Below are 6,448 nucleotides of genomic sequence, written 5' to 3'. Positions count from 1 at the left end.
ACATGATTCCTATTTTTTAATTTGTTTATGTGTCGTATCACATTAATCGATTTGAGTATGTTGAACCATTCCTGTGCCTCTGGGATGAAGCCCATTTGATCATGGTGTATAATCTTTTTAATATGTTGCCATATTTGATTTGCTAGTATCTTATTTAGATTTTTGCATCTGTGTTCATGAGAGATATCGGTCTGTAGTTTTCTTTTTCTGTGTTATCTTTACCAAGTTTTGATATCAGGGTAATATTGGCCTCATTAAATGAGTTGGCAAGTATTGCCTCCACTTTGATTTTTTTGGAAGACTTTGTGGAGAATGGATATTAAATCTTTGAATGTTTGGTAGAATTCACTGGTGAAGCCATCTGGTCCTGGACTTTTACTTTCGGTAGGTTATTGATGATTGTTTCAATTTCCATACTGCTGATTAGTCATTTAGATTTTCCAGTTCTTCTTGATTTATTCTTGGAAGGTTGTATTTTTCTAAATACTGGTCCATTTCTTCTAGGTTATTAAATTTGGTGTTACATACTTTTTCATAGTATTCTTGTATGATCCTTTGTATTTTTGTGATATTACTTGTAATTTCCTCTCTTTCATCCTTGATTTTGTTTATTTGTGTCCTTTCTCTTTTTTCTTTAGTGAGTCTAGCCAGGGAGTTGTCAGTTTTATTAACCTCAAAGAACCAGCTCTTTGTTGCATTTGTTTTTTCTATTTTTTTCATTTTTAATTTCATTTATTTCTGCACTGATTTTGATTATGTCTTTCCTTCTGCCTACTTTAGGCTTTATTCGTTCTTCTTTTTCCAGTTTTTTAAGATGAAATGTTAGGTTGTTTATTTGGGCTTGTTCTTGTTTTTGGAGATAGGCTTGTAATGATATGAACTTTCCTCTAATGACCGCTTTTGCCATATCCTCAAAGTTTTGATATGTTGTACTATCATTATCGTTTGTTTCTATGTATCTCTTGATCTCTCTTTTTATTTCTTCTCTGACCCAGTTATTTTTCTGTGGTATGTTGTTTAATCTCCATGTATTTGTGGCTCTTCCTGATTTCTTTTTGCAATTGATCTCTAGTTTCAAAGCATTATGATCAGCGAATATGGCTGGTATGATTTCAACCCTCTTATCTTTGTTGAGGCTATCTCTGTGTCCCAGTGTGTGGTCGATTCTTGAGAATGTTCCATGTGTTTTGGGATAGAAGGCTCTGTATATGTCAATTATGTCCAATAGGTCTAATGTGTCATTTAAGGATGTTATTTCCTTATTGATTTTCTGTTTGGATGATGTGTCCATATCTGACAGTGGGATATTTCGGTCCCCTACTACGATAGTGTTTTGGTCTGTTTCTCCCTTTAGTTCTGTTAGTAATTACTTTACGTACATAGATATTAATAAGATATTAATATCTTAATTGCTTTAAAGATAAGTAATTGCTTTACATACATAGATATTAATATCTATGAGAGCATAGATATTAATAAGTGTTATGTCTTCTTGGTACATGATTCCCTTTATTCCCTTGGTACATGAGTCCCTCAGTATCTTTCTTTACCTTTTTTATTTTGAAGTCTGTTTCATCCGATATTAGTACTGCTACTCCTGCTTTTCTCTGAATGCCATTTGCTTAAATTATCATTTTCCACCCTTTCACTTTGAGTTTATATTTGTCTTTGGAACCGAGATGTGTCTTCTGGAGACAGCATATGGTTGGGTTTTGTTTTTTTATCCATTCTGCAACTCTGTACCTTTTTATTGGTCAGTTCAGTCCATTATATTTAGGGCGATTATTGAATTATGAGGTCTTCTTATAGCCATTTTACCTTTTGCCTTTTGGTGCTTCCATTGCTTCTTTGTCCTTGTATTTCTGTTTTCTTTATTTTGGTTGGCTTTTGTGAGTTTTCTCTCTGGTTCTTCTTGTTTTATGTAACATATTTCAGTTCTGAATCTTCTGTGCTTAGTTACCATTATAAATATGTAAAGAATAGTTATATACATATATATATATATGTATATATATATAATTGTTCATTTTCTTCTGTGTGTGTCTTATCTACATTCTCCTTTGTGAATATGGATCTTTGAATTCCCCCCTTTTCAATCATTGTTATCTCAATTTGTTTCTATGTATGCTGAACATTCATTACTATCTTGTTATAGAAATTCTCTTCTTATTGTTTAAGCTTATAATGTCCTGTTCTTAGTGAGGGTTGCACTCCTCTGCTTCTATTTGCCTGATAGTCACTTTACTCTTAATTATGATTTTTTTTTTTTTTTTTTGGTCATTTTGTTTTAAGTGAGCTGACTCCTTTCAGTATTTCCTGTAGTGAAAGTCTTGTAATGGAGAATTCCCACAATTTTTGTATGTCTGAAAAGGTCTTAATTTCTTCTTCATATCTAAAAGAGAGCTTAGGTGGATAAGTTATTCTAAGCTGGTAGTTTTTTTCACTTAATAGTTTAAATATTTAATTCCATTCCTTTCTGGCTTGTAAGGTTTGCACTGAGAAGTTCGATGATAATCTAATGGGTTTTTCTTTATAAGTTACCTTTTTCTTCTCCCTGCCTGCCCTTAGAATTCTATCTTTGTCCTTGATTTTTAATAATTTTAATACAATTTGTCTTGGTGAAGGCCTTTTTGGGTTGAGATAATTAGGTAGGTGTTCTGTTGACTTCTTGAATTCCAAGCGCCAGCTCATTCCTTAGATTTGAGAAATTCTCGTCCACTATTTGTCTGAAAATGCTTTCTAATCCTGCTCCTTTTCCTCACCTTCGATAATGCCCATTATTCTTATATTTCTTCTCCTGATGGTATCAGCTAGTTCTTGTATTTCTCTTTCATTATTTTTTTATTTTTCAGTTTCTTTCTTCTTCCTTCTGATTTATTTCTAAATTTCTGTCTTTGATATCACTGATCCTTTCCTCTATTTGGTTGACTCTATTTCCCAAGCTTTCTATTTCATTTTTCAACTCTTGCAGTGTTTTTTTGTTTGCTTGTTTGTTTTGTTTTGTTTTGTTTTTATCTCCAGAAGATCTATTTGCTTCTTTTCGAGAGTTTCAATCTCCTTGCTCTTCTCATCTAGGTGTTTTTTTCAATTTATGAAGTTGATATGACTCTTTTTGGAATGCACCGAGTTTTTTCAGAAGTACCATCCTGAATTATCTGTCATTTAACTTGCATATTTCTATGTTTGCAAGCTTATTATCCGGAGATTTTTCTCTTTCTTTCTACCTTGTCATCTTGGTTGTTCATGGTGTTTGATGGATTATTTCTCCACCTGAGCATTAATGGAAGTATATTCTGTTTTTTTTGTTTTGTTTTGTTTTGTTTTGTTTTGTTTTGTTTTGTTTTCCCAGAAAGAAGATTTATTATATAAAGTTCTCTTTTTAGCCTGCTGCAAAGAAGGCACTTTTCTTTTGGTTTCCAATAGGTGGCTTTTAAGACTCTTGGATCACTGCTTTATATAAAGCTTTAAAAATGCCTTTTTATTTTCTTATACATATTTAATCATGCTCACTATCTTGTTTCTGTCCCTGTCAGTGTCAGCCATGGTCTTGGCAGCATTTGCTCAGATTCCCCTGGGGCTTCATGGTGATTGGTCTCAGAGCGTATGGGGGGGAGGGGCCCTCTGGGTTGGGAGTTTGGGGCTAAAGCTCAGCCTCAGTTTTGCAACCGCGGCTAGTAAAAATTAACTGTTGTTTCTCTACGGTCCCATCCCACTTCTCTGTCTTCTGTCCTGATAACTGAGCTCTGCCACCTGTAGGTCACAGGGAGCTCACAGCACTCCCAGGCAGGGCTGTTTAGGGAACTTGCAGCTCCTTTTCCCCTCCCCCTCCTCCTAAAGGGAGCTCTGGAGGCTGTGAGAGGAAGCTTCTTTATTTCTCCCAGTCCACCACTTGACACCTGTGGTTCTGACCTGTGGTAGCTCTTATGTGCAGATCCCATGCTCAGAGGTGCTAGTGTGCACTTTGGTTGTTTTTTGTTGAGTTTTAAATGTTTTTCCGACCTGTTGATTCGCAGATCATTTTTATGTTTAAATTTTAACAAATACTTTTACTAACTTAAACTAAAAGGATATTTCAATGATTATGAGAAAAGTTCAGATGTTTTCTTAAGCTCCGGGGCTAAAGTATTTTGAGGAACAGTTCTCTCAGATCCTGTATCAATAATTTCCTACTTTATAAGTTACAAGTTTTGCCTTAATGTCAATTAGTCATTGCCTTTGTGTGGAACATGTGTAGCAGGATATTGAATTAAAAAAATATTGAGTGATGGACTAAGATATGTGCAATCCCAGATATCAGATTACAAGTCAGAACGAGAAGCACATTTCCAAATGGAAGGCCAAGGATTTGCATCACTACTCTTGATCTTTCATCCACATAAATATACCAACGAAAAAGCCAATAAATGGGAATTAGAAGAGGATCTATGAGGAGGAATTCTTTGGAGATATCTGTGCTGTGGTGGCTATCTCCTTTTACTGAGAGGCTGATAGTAGAACTTCTTACCTCTTTATATTAAATCAAGGGAGAAGAGTTTGAATATTAGAGTATTAGATACATGTATTTTGCAATTAAGAAGACACAGTGGACAACTGTCTAGCTCATGCCAGAAAGCAGAAATGGATTGTGACATTTTGGTAGAGCTTACTCACAGAGTGGTGAGGGAAACAAATGCATGAGTGTTTTTCATTGACCAAATATGAGCTATGTGAGAAAGCTGTTTCCTAGTCATTTAAAATTCTGCCCAAGAACATTAGTTGGAGAGTGATGGAATTCTGGCAGTAAGACTCTTTGTGATGTTGATATGGGGCATCCTTTAGGAAGAAATTTCATCGCTGCCCCACAGGAAATGCACTAAAATGTTTCCAATGACAGGAATAACAAAGGATTCAAGAACATGAATCATAGCCTGGAATATTGTTGAGTCACCTACACAGAGTATTTAGTACTAAAGAAGTAACAGTTAATACTTTTTGATTGTCTAATTTACAGACACATTTTCTAGGTATGGGATAAAGGATGGAAGAATAGGAATGAATTCAAGCACTTCTACGTTAGTAAAAGATGAGTGTGCTTGTCCAAAAAGTAAGAGAACAAATACTTTTGAAAAAGCAAAAAGTTATACATGGAATATCTATTAAGAAATATATACAATTACATTACTTTGTTATTTTTAAATAAAATAAAAAATGAGCAAGAGGGAAAAAAATAATTTTCATGAAACGAATCACTTTAGAACATTTACCAGACTCTGAAAACATTAAGCCATCTTACAAACAGTAAAAGTACAGTAAGAACTTTTATCCTTATGCTTGTTTTTCAGCTTCCCTTTACTTGCTTTATCTACAGAAAATTCATACTTGACATGAACCAGATAGAAGAGGAAGGTTGGAAGATTAAGGAAAAATAACAGAAGTACCTTGTTTCCATTTCCTGTTTCCATTAGCAGAAGCTCCTTCTAGGTGAGAGATAAATTTTAACTTAATAACAAGTTTAAAGTTTGCATTGTGACATGGGACGGGGCTCCTTATTACCAAAACCAAAAATCATGGAACTGTCTGACTTTTTATCCAAGGCAAGGAAAAAAATCTCCCTGATAGATAAATTCAAAAAGACTGTGAGATTTAAAAATAAACTGTTTTTTTATAACTCACCCAATGAGTATTATGAGTTTATCATCTATGTGTGTGCATCTATATATTATATTACAACTACATATCTTAATTTTATTTTGCATTAGTAGATTTTTCCAGGGCATTATTTCACAAATCATATGATTGCATTATGTAAAGGGAAGTTATATATATTTTTAAATTAGCAAATCTCCTTTAATTTAATATGTTTCAAAATGCTATGTTCTTTGTTTTTTTATTGAAAGCTAACTTATTATCCTACTGTAATTTAAAAGTTCATTGTGTTAGTTCACCTAATGTAAGTATTAATTTAAGACATTAGTGTCAGTATTTTTCATACGCTCTTAATATATTGATGAAAGAGACCAATGAAAGTAAAATATCTGAAAGAAGTTGTATTAAATTCAAGTTTTGTAGAGGATATGAAATTTCATGAAACTATTAGAAGTAAATTTTGAGAAGTATGAAGGAGCAATAAATTTTGTTCATACATTCAAATATGATTAGTTATGTTAATATAAATAAAATTAGAAATCAATGTGAGAGAGGAAATACATGATAGCTCCTCCTACTGTAATAAAAAAAATTGAGAGGAAGGTGTTTGTCAGTAGCAACTGTGTTATTATGTAATATCTTTCAGTTTGAAGACTGATTTTGAAGCATTTTTCAATATGACAAAGCTTTATTCTACTTCATATTTTTACTAAAATTATGCAGCTGTCACAAAGTCATGGTCTGTGGACTACAGTAATACGTGGTAAGAGTACATTTCATCTTCTTGCCATCAGCAATCATATGATGGCTTTTATTTTTTTCA

This window comes from Pteropus vampyrus, unplaced genomic scaffold, assembly GCF_000151845.1.
Source record: "Pteropus vampyrus isolate Shadow unplaced genomic scaffold, Pvam_2.0 Scaffold9, whole genome shotgun sequence".
Lineage (NCBI taxonomy): Eukaryota > Metazoa > Chordata > Mammalia > Chiroptera > Pteropodidae > Pteropus > Pteropus vampyrus.
Note: the sequence above shows the minus strand (reverse complement) of the source record.